The following is a 14923-nucleotide window of genomic DNA, read 5'->3' as shown; positions in this document are numbered from 1 at the left end:
GCTTTTTATTTTGGTGTAGTCCCAGTAGTTTAGTTTTGTTTTTGTTTCCCTTGACGCAGAAGACATATGTAGGAAAATGGTGCTTTAGGCCCATTGTCAAAGAAACCACTGGCTATCTTTTCTTCTAGTGTGTGTGTGTGTGTGTGTGTGTGTGTGTGTGTACAGTGTAGGAAAGTTTTCCAGTTCCACTTTTTTGCATGTATCTGTCCAGTTTTCTGAGGACACTTTGAAAAGACCGTTGCAGCCACTCTGGAAAACAGTATGGAAGTTCCTCAAAAAGTTAAAAATAAGAGTACCCCACTATTCAGCAATCGTACTACCAGGTATTTACCCAAGAATACAAAAATACTCATTTAAAAGGATACATGCACCCCAATGTTTATAGCAGTATTATCTACAATATCCAAATTATGGAAATAGCTGACTAATGAATAGATAAGAAAGATGTGGTTATATATACTATAGAATTTTATTCAGCCATCAAAAGGAATAAGATCTTGCCATTTGCAATGACATGGATGGAGCTACAGAGTATTATCCTAAGCAAAACAAGTCAGTCAGAGAAAAACAAATACCATATTATTTCATTCATATGGGGGAATTTAAGAAAAAATAACAAATGAGCAAATGGCAAACAAAAAAAAGAAAGAGAGACAGGCAAACCAAGAAACAGACTCTTAACTAAAGGGAAGAAACTGATGTTTACCAGGAGGGAGGTGAGCAAGGGGAGGGGTGAAATAGGTGATGGGGATGAAGGAGTACACTTGTGATGAGCACCAGGTGGTATATGGAAGTGTTGAATCACTTATTGAACACCTGGAATTAATATTACCCTTTATGTTAACTAACTGGAATTTAAATAAAAAAATTAAGAAAATAAAAAGTAAAAATATCTACATCTTAAAAAAGAGACTGCCTTTTCCTATAGTATATTCTTGCCTCTTTTGTTGTAGATTAAGTGATCATACAAATGTGGGTTTATACCTGGGCTTTCTATTTTGTTTCATTTATTTCTGTGTTAATTTGTGTGACAGTACCATACTGTTTTGATTACTATAGGTTTATAGTATATCTTGAATATGGGATTGTGATACCTCCAGTTTTGTTCTTCTTTCTAAGGATGTCTTTGGCTATTCATGGTCTTTTGTGGTTCCATACAAATTCTAGTATTATTTGTTCCAGCTATGAGAAAAATGCTGGTGGCATTTTGATAGAGAGTGCATTGAATCTGTAGATTGCTTTGGGTAGTATGAACATTTTAACAATATCAGTGACTCTAGTCCATGAATATAGAATACCTTTCCATTTGTTTGTGTTGTCTTCAATTAATTTTATCAATGTTTTAGAGTTTTCAGAGTACATGTCTTTCACCTCCTTGTTAATTTTATTCCTAGTTATTCTATTCTTTTTGGTGACTTATAAATGGAATTGGTTTCTTAATTTCTCTTTCTGTTACTTTGTTATTAGTGTATAGAAATGCAACTGATTTCTGGGTACTAATTTTGTATTCTGCAACCTTACTGAATTTATTTATCAGTTCTAATAGTTCTTGGGTGGAGTATTTAGGATTTTCTTTGTTTTTTAAAAATTTTTTAATGTTTTTTTTTTTTGAGGGGGAGACAGTGTGTGAGTGGGGGAGGGGCAGAGAGAGAGGGAGACACAGAATCCAAAGCTGGCTCCAGGCTCTGAGCTGTCAGCACAGAGCCTGATGCAGGACTCGTACTCACAAAACAAGAGATCATGACCTGAGCCGAAGTCTCACGCTTAACCAACTGAGCCACCTAGGCACCCCACTAGTTGCCCTTTTAAATCACAGGGGTTTTTTCTCTCCCTTAGGACAGATGAATCCGCTCATAGTCCCTTAGTACTATCCCTCCCCACTGCAGTTCACAGGATCAGAGGTGAGGATTCTTTTCATTATCATGTCTTTGTCTTGCTCGTCATTCTCTACGTGGTCTCTTTTTAAAAAATTTTTATTGTTTTTTTTTTTTTTTTAAATTTTGGAGAGAGAGAGAGCAAGCACAAGCAGGGGAGAGGGGCAATGGGAGAGAGATTCCTAAGCAGGCTCCACCCTCAGCGCAGAGCCCGATGTGGGGCTTGATCCCACAACCCTGGGAAATCAAGAGTCAGACGCTTAACCCACTGAATCACCCAGGCACCCCTCTACGTGGTCTCTTTATCTTTTGTTATACAGAAGCTATTAAGTCAGCCCTCAGTTCTTCTTCAGGAGGAATTGCTGTATAAATAGGTGTGGATTTGGTGTGTCTGTGGAGGAGGTGAGGTCTTCTTCCATTGCCATCATGGACCAGAACGAGGCCAGGGTCTATACTTTGGCCAGCCCTGCAGACCCACCACCAATGGGCAGGAGACTTCCAATTGGAAAGAGGATGTGTCTTCCTTTGGAGCACTGAGAGGAATCCTCCCATATCTCTTTTAAACTGTAGGCTTCTTCTCCCGCACCCCTTCTTCTTATTGATTTTTTTGAGCAAATGGACCATTTGTCCTGCATAATGTTTCATGGTTTGGATGTTGCTAGTTGCTGAATTGTGCTATGTAATATGTTTTCTATGCTCCACATTTTCTTTAAATTGGTACTTAGAACTGGAGTCTTGATCCTCTTGTAGTTCAATTATTTTTTGAAGACTGCTTCACATGTTGCAGTTTGTTCTTTCATCTGGAGGCACAAAATGTCCCGTTGTGTTTTTTATTGTGAAATCAGCAGCCTTTGAGAACCCTTGCCTGGGTCTATTAATTTATTAAGAGTTGCAAAATGTGATATTACCTTGTCATTCATTAGCTGGAATAAGTCTGTAAATGAGACTTTTACTCATTAACTATTTGGTTACTCTGAGGTATAATTTGTATGGACAGTGATTAGTTTCGTTTATTGACCAGTTTCAAAATTCTGAGTTAATTATCTGACATCCTTCAAAGAATACCTGGGCATTTTTAATTTTTTTCAAAAATGGTTATTATGAATGCAAGAATTTTAAGTGGCTTCACAAGTTTCCACCCACCGTAGCTATTATTCTCACTGATGCTTAAACTATACCACGTTTGGACACTGCAAACCTCTTAAAATTGGTGAGTCATTTTGACAAGTCCTCAGTAGTTTTTGATAATTTTCTTGTCTTCAGATATGTAAAATGTGACAGGCTCATTTGGTACATTTTCTAACCCAGATTTGGATTAAAAAAAAAAAAAGATTTAGGGCACTCAGTCTGTTGAGCATCCTACTTCCGCTCAGGTCATGATCTCATGGTTCATGGGTTTGAGCTCCACATCCGGCTCTGCTATCAGCACAACGCAGAACACTCTTCACATCCTCTGCGCCACCCCGCCTCCAACCCCGCTGGTGCTTTCTCAAAAATAAACATTAAAAAAAATGATATATAGGTAAGGCCTAATTAAAAAAACAACAAACAGCCTAAAGAGGGGTAAGTTGAAGATGCCAAAGGACAAGGAGGGACGATGCATAGAAGGCATTTTCCGAGAAGGAGGGGTGTGCGTGGAATTCCAGAGTTTGGGGCAAAGTCTTAGCTGTAGAGGGAGGAAAGGAGGAAGGCATGGAAATGGGTTTAAGTTTATAGGCACAGAAATAGGAAGTTGAGGAGTTTCAGTCCACAAATTAGTATTTTCTCTCTGAAGTGGGTGGGAAAACCACCTTTTAAATATGAGGGAAAAGGAGGGTAGAATTTGTTGAGCAGAAAAGGAGGAAACTAGTCCATCTTAATCCTCATTTTCCTAAAATCCTAGAAGAATTGAAGGTCCTGCACTCCCTAATGATTTCAGTTGTCATTTTTGTTCCACGATTCTCTGCTTTTCTTTCCTTTTTTCTTATCTTTTTAAATTAATTAATTAATTAATTAATTAATTTGAGGTGTAGGAAAAAATCATGGTTTCCATTATTAATTTACACACACTTTAACATAGGCTTATAATTTTAATAAATAGAACAAATGTTGTATCTATAAAACAACAAATACTCCTTGATGATTTCAGTTGTCATTTTTGTTTCATGATTCTCTTCTTTTCTTTTTTCTTATCTTTTTTTCTTTTCTTTCTTTTCTTTTAGGAAAAGGATTTAGGATTTAGGATTTTTAGGAAAAAAATAATGGTTTCCATTATTAATTTACACACACTTTGACATAGACTTATAATTTTAATAAATAGAACAAATGTTGTATCTATAAAACAATAAATACCTTGATAAAGTTTGAAAAATTTGGTCATCATCTGGCTGTCTTATCAACGTGATGATGTCTATATAAGCACCTGAAAACACTTCTGATGTTTGGATTTCTCGGATTTGTTCCAGATGTTTCATATTTGTAGACATAACCATGCCATATACAGAATATACAATAGCAACAGGCCATTTGTTGTAATATGGTAAATTAAAAAAAAAACACTATCTTGCTAGTGAGGTAATGTATGTAGAAGATTCTTGCTTCCACATTGTTTTGACTTTTCTATTTTAGGTTTGTGTATATTTTAATTACATTAAATATTTTTTACAAAACTCTTTTCTTTTCTTAATGTCTTCTATATTTGCCTAGAACCGCATATGACATTATAGGCATGGTCACAACCCTTATTCTATATCATGTTACTATTTTAATTTTTTGACATAAATGTATTCATATATATGTATATTTAAATAAATATAATTTTACATGAATGCACACTTAGCAGCAGATCATATCTGCTGTTATATAGTTATTATTAGTGGTATTTTTCTCTTTCTTTTTTACTTGGTTAAGTTCTCTATCTTCTCCCATGCTTCACCTAAATCACTCTTCAACCCTGTAACATATGTTTACACCAGCATTTCTTCTTACATATTTTCTTCACGTTTATGTAATTGTATATAAGCATATATATGTGCACACATACAAAAGTCTATCTATGCAGAAATATGTTATTATTGTCCCAAATGGGATGATCATGTATGTTTTTTTTCTGCACATTTTTTTTTTCACTCAGAAAGTTATGAAAATGCTTTAAGTCAATTGGTAAAATTTAAATTTTTTATAGTGGGCTACATAGTATTCTAAAACATAAAGATAACATAATTTAGCCAACCCTGTTTCTATTGATTGATATTAAACTTTTCCCCCAGTTTTTGGCATTATAAATAATATTGCAATTAATAATCTTTAGTTATATCCTTACATAGTAATGCTTTTATTTTTATTAGGTTCCTAGGAATGCCATTTCTAAGGTCAAGTGTGTATTTCAGATTTTAAAAGATGCTGCCAGATTGGTTTCTGAAAAGGATATAAAACTTGACATTTCCACCACTGGGAAAAGAATATCCTTTTGCTGGGCTTCTCATCATAGGACATATATCTCTCTCTTTTTCGAAAATGTTTGCAGTTCTAATAAATAAGAAGTGATATTTTCTTATTAATCTAATTTGCATTTTACTTATGACTGAAGAGGTTGAAGATTCTTTTATGTTATTTTTCTCTTTCAATTTACTCCTATGAATTATGCCAACAATATCTTTGCCCATTTACTCATTTGCACTTTATATCTCTCTTGTGTATTTGTAAGGACTATTTGTGTTGAGTATGTGTGTTGGGTGCATGTGTTTGTATATGTGTCTGTGTTTGCCAGCTATATCACAGTCATTTTCTGAATGTTCTGTTTATTAACTCTGTTTGTGGGGTTTTTTTTTGGTAACTAAAATTATATTATTAAATAAGGTTTTTTTATTCTGTTATGTATAATTTTCCAGTCTTGTATAAGAATGTCTCCCCTGGTCCTGATAGATGTATATTCTTCTTAACTTTTTTTACAAATTTTATCTTATTTAAATTCAGTTATTTAATGTACCTGAAGTTTACTTTCTTTTTTTTTTATGTTTATTTTTGAGAGAGAGAGACAGAGTGTGAGCTGGTGAGGGGCAGAGAGAGAAGGAGACACTGAAGCCAAAGCAGGCTCCAGGCTCCAAGCTGTCAGCACAGAATGCAGGGCTCAAACCCATGGGCTGCGAGATGGTGACCTGAGATGAAGTCGGATGCTCAACTGACTGAGCCACCCGGGTGCCCTTACTTTCTTTTTTAAATGTGTCAGATTCTGTGGGTTGGCTTATTCTCTAACACTGCCACAAATCCTGTTTCCTGGCATTTCTCTGTTATCAAGGATAGAAACTAATATTTGATATCTCAGGCTCCTTTACAGTTTCGGGGCCATATGACTTTGGCTGGACTATTGGCAAAAGTCCCTGGAGAAGGCATCCTTTCTGAGTAAAATCCAAAGCCTGTCAAAAATCAAACAAAAACCCCCCATGAAACCTCTTTTCCCTATGTCCTTTTACCCTTCTTTCTTGGCTATAATTTGGATATTATGCCTTCAGTGAAATAGGTTAAAATGAGAGTAATAATTGTGTCTACTTTATGTGGAACTTATGAGGGGGCAAATAAGAGTGCATGTATAAGCATATAGCACAATGTCTACATAGCGTTAACATTGAATAAATGTTGGCCATCATCATCAGACCCAGACATACTTGTCTCAGTGACGTAGAAACAGGTCCCATAGAAGTTACCAAGAAGTTTTCTTATTAACAGTGAAACTGCAGATTTTACCTTCCTTCTTTTGAAAGCAGTATAAAATTCCCTATATTCCCTGATTCTTGCTTGTCCATGAAAAAAAGTAAGAGGAAAAACAGAGAGCACTTTTGTTCTAATGTCTTCTCCTTCAGCTAACAGTAGCTCTCAGTAGGGTGAATAGCAGTATAAAGGACTAATCTAAGGTATAGGAAATGATTCATAAGCTGTGCCTTTTCTTCTTTTCTATCCCAGGCTGTTGAAAGCTTATAAAGTGGATTAAATAATACATAGTGTATGTAGAAGCAAAAAAAATTATAAAAATTGTTATTATTCAATGGCATGATCACTAATTAGTCACAGCTCTCTTCTAGAAAGCCTGTACAAAGTGCTATGTTCTTTGAAGCTTTCTTGGAGGCATTGTGTGCGTGACTTATGCTTAAGAAAACATAAAGCATGAGGCAGAGACTTAGCATATCTTGCTCAACAACACAGAATTATTAAGATTCAAATAACCATTCCATTAATCAGCACTGCCACTAATGAGTAGTTAATACTTTAATAATCGTTATGTCTGTTTGATATTCCTTGTGGAGGATGTTGTCTAGGATGTTTCTTTAATCATTTACCTTTCCTTGACATAAATACCTTAATGATGCATAGAATGTCTTTAAAATTTCAGAGGCTTAGGAAAGGAATTTATAACTGAACACACTTAAAGAGCAGCACATATTTTTATTATTCTCCCCACTATTCCACAAAAATGATTACTCTTTCCAGTTTGTAGGAGTCTGCTTTGGATTGATACATTCCTAGATTTTAATTTATCCTAAGAATAAATTTATTCTAGGAATGAGATTCCTTATGTCCATTGTTGTAGGAAAAAGGATTGTAAATTATATTGTGGAAATTGGAACAGGGTCAGGAATGCAGAAAAAGGTTGCAAATAATTTGAGACATTTTAAAACTTTCTATTATGCTTATACTGATAACATAAAATACAAAATAAAGTAATTTGGCTATTTTTTTTTTTTTTTTGCCTTAGAAGTCAGTATTAGAGAAGTTCTTTTTTTCACTGCCTTTTTTTTAAGGATAACAAATTTAAGTAGTTTACAAAAGAGGTGGATTAATTAATATTCCAATTATAATCAATAAATGAATAGCTGTTTATGCAAACTAATTTTTACTTATAGATTGATAAAATGTAATATTTACTTAAGGTAAATTTAAGTACCTCAAAACAACTATCTTTTCTAAAAATTGTTTTTTAACATTTATTTATTTTTTGAGAGACAGAGACACAGCATGAGCGGGAGAGGGACAGAGAGAGAGGGAGTCACAGATTCTGAAGCAGGCTTCAGACTCTGAGTTGTCAACACAGAGCCCGATGCGGGGCTTGAACTCACGAACCGGGAGATCATGACTTGAGCTGAAGTCGGATGCTCAACTGACTGAGCCATCCAGGCACCCTAAAACAACTATCCTTTTTAGTCTCGAAGAGATTAATTAAGAAAAATGACATTTTTTTCATAAAAAATAATCAGTGAAGTCCGCAGTACTTTTTGAAATTATCTAATCAGCTATTGCAAATAATCCTGAGTTCAGAAATGCTAGATTAATAGCATTGTTACAGGTAATTAACTTGAAAGTTCTACACATTCTGTTAAGTCGCATTTAATAGTACCTAACTCTGTAATGGTTAAACAACAAATAACAAGTAAACATAATGTGTAAGGTCCTATTATTCTATGACAAAACAGAATAGATGGAACAGAAATAAACAAGTTACTGTTTGAGGCAATTGCAATAAGGGTATCCAAGGTGAGTTAATCATTGTTACAAATGGGCCAAGAATCAAGGCTGAATTTGCTAAATGTCCTTTAAATGGCCAACTCCTCCATGAAATATATTCTTTTTTTTTCTTCCAGTTTTATTGAGAAATAATTGACATACAATACTGTATAAGTTTAAGGTATATAGCACGATGGTTTGATTTACATATATTGTGAAATGATTACCACAATAGGTTCAGTTAACACTTATTTTCTCACACAGATACAATAAAAAGAAAAGAAAGAAAAAAATGGAAAAACGTTTTCTCCTTTTGATGAGAACTCTTAGGATTTACACACTCTCTCTCTTTTTTTTTTTTAAGTTTATTTTGAGAGAGAGAGAGGAAGAGAGAGAGAGAGACAGAGACAGAATCCAAACAGGCTCTGTGCTGTCAGCACAGAGCCCAACTCAGGGCTCAAACCCAGAAACCATGAGATCATGACCTGAGCTGAAATCAAGAGTCAGATGCTTAACTGATTGAACCATCCAGGTGCCCCAAGGTTTATTCTCTTAGGAACTTTCCTGTATATCATACAGCAGTGTTAGCTGTAGTCATCATGTGGTACAGTACATCTAAAGTGTTTGTAGATCTCATGACTGGGAGTTTGTATCTTTGAGCCCCTGCCTCCAATTGCCCCTCCCCACACTCTCCACCTCTGGTAACCACAAGTCTGATCTCTTTTTCTATGAGTTTGTTTGTTTGGTTCTTCTTCTTTTCTTTTTCTTTTTTTCTTTTTGGATTCTACATATAAATGAAATCACACAGTGTTTGTCTTTGTCTGACTCATTTCACTTAGCATAATGCCTTTAAGTTGATCCATGTTGTCCCAAACAGTAATATTTCCTAATTTTTTTGTGACTGAATTGTATTCCATTGTATATATATACCACACTTCTTTATTCATTCATCCATCTATGGACACTTGGGTTGTTTACATGTCTTGGCTATTGTAAATAATTGTGCTATGCATATGGGGCCACAGATATCTTCCTGAATTGGTGTTGTGGTTTTCTTTGGATATATTCCCAGAAACGGAACTGTTGGATCATATGGTAGATCTTTTTTAAATTTTTTGAGGGTCCTCTATACTGTTTCCCATGGTGGCTGTACCAATTTACAGTTCTACCAACAATGTATGAGGTTTCCTTTTTTCTACATTCACACATAACACTATTTGTTATCTCCTGTCTTTTTGATGATGGCCATTTTACAGATGCGAGGTTACATCTCACTGTGGTTTTAATTTGCAGTTCCCTCATGACAAATGATGTTGAACATCTTTTCATGTACTTCTTTGCCTTTCATGTATCTTCTTTGGAGAAATATCTTCAGGTCTTTTGCCCATTTTTTAAATTGGATTATTTGTTTCTTTGTTATTGAGTCATGTGAGTTGTTTATATTGTTTTGATGTTAATCCATTACCAGATATATGGTTTGCAAATATTTTTTTCCTATTCAATAGGTTGTCTTTATGCTTTGTTGATTGTTTCTTTTGTGTGAAGATTTTTAGTTCAATATGGTCGCATTTGTTTATTTATTTAATTTTTTTTTAGTGTTTATTTTTGAGAGAGAGAGAGAGACAGAGACAGAGAGAGAGAGAGAGAGAGTGCGAGCTGGGGAGGGGCAGAGAGAGAGAGAGACACAGGATCTCAGTAGGCTCCAGGCTCTCAGCTGTCAACACAGAGCCTGACACAGGGTTTGAACCCACGAACTGTGAGATCATAACCTGAGCCAAAATCAGACGCTTAACCGACTGAGCCACCCAGGCACCCCTGGTCTCATTGATTTTTATTTTGTTGCTTGTACTTTAGGGGTCATATCTAAAAAACAATTACCATGCTTTATTCTTATGTTTTCTTCTAGTTATGGTTTCTTGTCTTATATTTTAATCCATTTGGAGTTAATTTTATAATCCATTTGGAGTACATTTTAATCCATTTGGAATTAATTTTTTTGAGTGGAGTAAGATATGGGTCCGTTTCATTCTTCTACATGTGATCCAATTATGCCAGCACCATTTATTGAAGTGACCTTCCTCCATTAAATATTTGTATCTCCCTTGTCAGATATTGGTTAACTGTATATTCTTGGATTTATTTCTGGGCTCTCAATCCTGTTCATTGATATATTTATCTGTTATTATGCCAGTACCATACTGTTTTTCTGACTATGGCCTTATGGTATACCTTGGAATAAAGAAGTGTGATGCCTCATACTTTGTTCTTCTTTCTCAGGATTTGTTTGATTTTTCAGGGTCTTTTGTGGATCCATATAAATTTTAGAAGTGTTTTACATCTGTAAAAAATATAACTGGAATCCTTATAGGAATTTTATTAAATCTGTAGATGGCTGTTATATTATTATTTTAAAAACAGCAATTCTTCTAATCTGGGAACATAGGATACCTTCTTTGATTTACTTGTGTCTTCTTTGATTTCTTTCATCAATGTCTCCTTAGATTTATTTCTAAGTATTTTATTGTTTTTTATACTCTTGTAAATGGGATCAATTTCATTATTTCTTTTAGAAAATTTCTTGTTAGTGTATAGAAATGCTACTGATTTTGTATGTTAATTTTTTATCCTGCAACTTTGCTGACTTTATTGATTAGATATACAGTTTTTTGGTTGAGTCTTCAGGATTTTCTATATATAAAATTATGTCATTTTCAAATAGAGACAATTTTACTTCTTCCTTTACAATTCTGATATCTTTTATTTATTTTTCTTGCCTGATTGCTTTGGCTTGGACTTCTAGTACTATATTGAACACACATAGTGAGAATGGAGATCCCTATCTTGTTCCTGATCTTATATGAAAAGCTTTCAACCTTTCACCATTGAGTATGATGTTAATTGTGGGTTTTCCGTATATGGCATCTATTATGTTGAGGTATATTTATTCTATGCCTAATTTCTTAAATTTTTTTTTTTAAACTGTGAACAGATGTTGAATTTAGCCAAATGTTTTTTTTTCTGTATTTATTGTGATTATTAAATGATTTTCTTCTCTCATTCTATTAATGTAATATATTACATTGATTGATTTGCAAATGTTGAACCATTCTTGCATCCCAGGGATAAATTCCACCTGATCATGATGAATAATTTTTTAATGTGCTGTTGAATTGAATTTGTCAGTATTTTGTTGAGAATTTTTATATCTATATTCATCAGGATATTGGTCTATAATTTTTTGTTTGTTTGTTTTTTTTATTTTTGTTTTTGGTAGTGTCCATCTAGTTTTGGGATCAGGATAATATTGACTTCCTAAAATGAGTTTGGTAGTACTCCTTCCTCTTAATTTTTTGGTAAGACTTTGAGAAAGATTGGTGTTAATTCTTCTTTACATTTTTGGTAAAATTCACCTGTAAAGCCATCTGGCCCTGAGCTTTCCTTCTTTGGGAGATTTTTAAAAATTGTTTTTATTTATTTCTGAGAGAGAAAGACAGAACATGAGTAGGGGAGGGGCAGAGAGAGAGGGAGACACAGAATCCAAAGCAGGCTCCAGGCTCTGAGCTGTCAGCACAGAGCTGGACGCAGGGTTCAAACTAACAGACTGCAAGATCATGACCTGAGCTGAAGTCGGATGACTAACTGACTGAGTCATCCAGGCACCCCTGGGAGATTTTTTATTACTGATTCAATCTTTTTACTAGTAAGTGGTCTATTGATATTTTCTATTTCTTCCTGATTCAGTTTTAGTAAATTGTTTTTAAGATTAAAAAGAATTTTTTTTTTCCAGGTTGTTCAGTTTGTTGGCATAAAATTGTTCATAGGTCTCTTACAATCCTTTGAATTTTTGTGTTACTAGTTCTAATATCAACTTTTTCATTTATAATTTTGTTGATTTGGGTTCTTTCTCTTGTTTCCTTGAGTTTTCTAATGAAGATTTGTCACTTATTTTTTCAAAGAATCAAATCATAGTTTGGTTCATCTTTTCTATTGTTTTTCTGTATTTACTTTCTCCTGCTAACTTTGGGCTCAGTTTGTTCTCTCTGTGTCTTTTTTTTTCCTCCTAGTTCTTTAAGGTGTAGGCTTAGGTTGTTTATTTGAGATCTTGATTTTTATGTAGGTGTTTGTCACTATGAACTCCCATCTTAAGAACTGATTTTGCTGCATCCTACAAGTGCTGGTATGTTGTGTTTCCATTTTCATTAAAAACTTTCCAGAAATTTACCCCCAAATTTAATTTCTTCTTTGATCCATTAATTGTTTAGAAGAGTGTTGTTTCATTTCCATGTGTTTCGTTTCATGAATTTTCCAACTTTCCTCTTGTTTTAATAGTTTCATGTCATTGTGGTTAGAAAAGATATTTGATATGATTTAAATCTTCTTGAATTTGCTAAGGCTTGTTTTGCGGCCTAAGGCATAGTTTATCCTAAAAAAAATTGTTCCATATATGCTTGAGAAGAATATGTATTCTGCTGTTGTTGGATAGGATGTTCTATATATGTCTGTTAGGTCCCTTTGGTCTAAAGTGTTGTTCAAAACCACTGTTTCATTATTGATTCTCTGTCTGCATGATCTATCTGTTATTGAGAATGAGTAAAGACCTCAACTGTTATTTTATTACGGTTTATTTCTCCTTTTAGCGCTATTAATTTTTGATTTATATATTTAGGTGCCTCAATGTTGAGGACATAAATATTTACAATTGTTATATCTTCTTTATGTATTGACCCAGTTATTATTATATGGTGACCTTTGTATCCTTTTACCATTTTTTATTTAAAGTCTATTTTATCCGATGTAAGTATAGCTACTCCTGCTTCTTTTGGTTACCATTTGCTTAAAATATCTTTTTTCATTCCTTAGCTCTCAGCCTATGTGTATCTTTAAGGACTAACTAAATCTCTTGTAGGCAGCATATTATTGGATCTTGGCGTTTTTTTTTTTTTTTTTTTTCTTTAATCCATTCAGCTATTCTCTTTCAACTGAATAATTTAATACTTTTATTTTTAAAGTATTTACTGATAGGTTAAGGACTTATTATTGCTATATTGTTAATTGTTTTCTGGCTGTTTTGTAGATCCATTGTTCATTGTTTCTTACCCTGCTGTCTTTTTTTGTGTTGATGTTTTTTCGCATTAGCATGCTTTGACTTCTTTATCATCTTCTTTTGTGTAATAACTACAGGATTTTCCCCTTGTGTTAACCATGAGGCTTACACAAAATGTCTTAAATTTATAATATCTTATTTAAACTGATAACAACTTAAGTTCAATAGAATTCATAAAATTTGCACTTGTATTTCTTCTCACTCATATTCTATGTTATTACTATTAAAATTTACATGACTTAAAAAAGATTGTGGGGGCACCTGGGTGGCTCACTTAGTTAAGCATCTGCCTTTGGCTCAGGTCATGATCTCATGATTCATGAGTTTGAGGCCCACATTGGGTTCTCTGCTCTCCTCACAGAGTCGCTTCAGATCCTCCTCTGTTGCCCTCTGTCTTTGCCCCTCCCCTGCTTGCACACACTTTCTCTCTCTCTCTAAAATAAATAAATTAAAAAACTTAAAAAAGTATTGTGTACCTAATAACATATTATTATACTTTTGGTGTCATATTTACCTGATTTTCATAATCCTTACATTTGTACCTGCATATTTGAATAATTGGGCTCCTGTTCCAGACTTTACAGATTTCCTTTGGCAGAGATAGCTTTTCACCAGTCATCTATTAGTTTCTGGGTGTGTCTACTGGTAATGTCCTTGGGTAGGTGGGGCCTGCCATTATGGTCCGATTTTGGGTGAGGCAACTGTTCAAGCTCTGAGGGTAGGGGATGAGAGAGTGTGGCACTGGCTGAAATAGTTGGATGGGACTGCTAGCTTGGTTCCCTACTCAAGGAGGCTGAAGGATGGGCTTCACAGTTGCCTGGATTCTCTGGTCAGGTTTGCTAGGTGGTTGGGATTAGGTACTATATTCAGTAGTAGATGGGGCTGTGACTTAGTATCCCTGCCCTGGCAGGGCAGCTGGATGCGACCCAGAACCTATACCGTTTGTTGTTTGAGGACCCAAATCAGAATGGTAAATTACCTGGTCAGGTGAGGCCACTAGTTTTGCTCCATAGAAGGAGGAAGCCATGGGCTGTGCTCTCTGTTCATGTGCTACTTTACTTAGGGTTGTTGAAAGGGCTATGCAGCTTCTCACATGCTCTGGTTAGGTTTCTTGGTTGAGCAGGCTGAAGGCTGTATTCAACAATGAGTGGGACTATGAATTAAATTCCCTACTTTGGTTCGGCAGAAGCAGCTCTAGAGCTGGTAAAGCTCTTTGTTGTCTTAACTCAAGCTGACTTGCCCTCCAAGTTCCCTGACCAAACAGGGCCACTGGCTTTGCTCTGGAAGTGGTTAGCTCTATCCCCTCTTAGCTCACATATCAGCAGCTCAGCTTCCAGGTGTTTTTACCAGCTCTTCTAGTCAGATGGGGCCAGAACACAATCTCCACAGTGGTTGAGGCTATTATCTTAGCTCTTTTGCCTGTGCAGGGGGAGGAAAGTCACTTCTGGCTACTCTCATATTCCCAAGCAGT

General features: G+C 34.9%; 1 pseudogene; it reads right to left on the bottom strand.

The window, feature by feature from the left end:
- The window catches only part of LOC101092363, a 48529-nt pseudogene extending 34050 nt beyond the window's left edge, over window positions 1-14479 (bottom strand).
- Window positions 14480-14923: the final 444 nt, after the last annotated feature.

The sequence above is a fragment of the Felis catus genome, chromosome B2 (assembly GCF_018350175.1).
Source record: "Felis catus isolate Fca126 chromosome B2, F.catus_Fca126_mat1.0, whole genome shotgun sequence".
Classification (NCBI taxonomy): domain Eukaryota; kingdom Metazoa; phylum Chordata; class Mammalia; order Carnivora; family Felidae; genus Felis; species Felis catus.
This window is presented reverse-complemented; position numbering and strand designations above follow the sequence as displayed.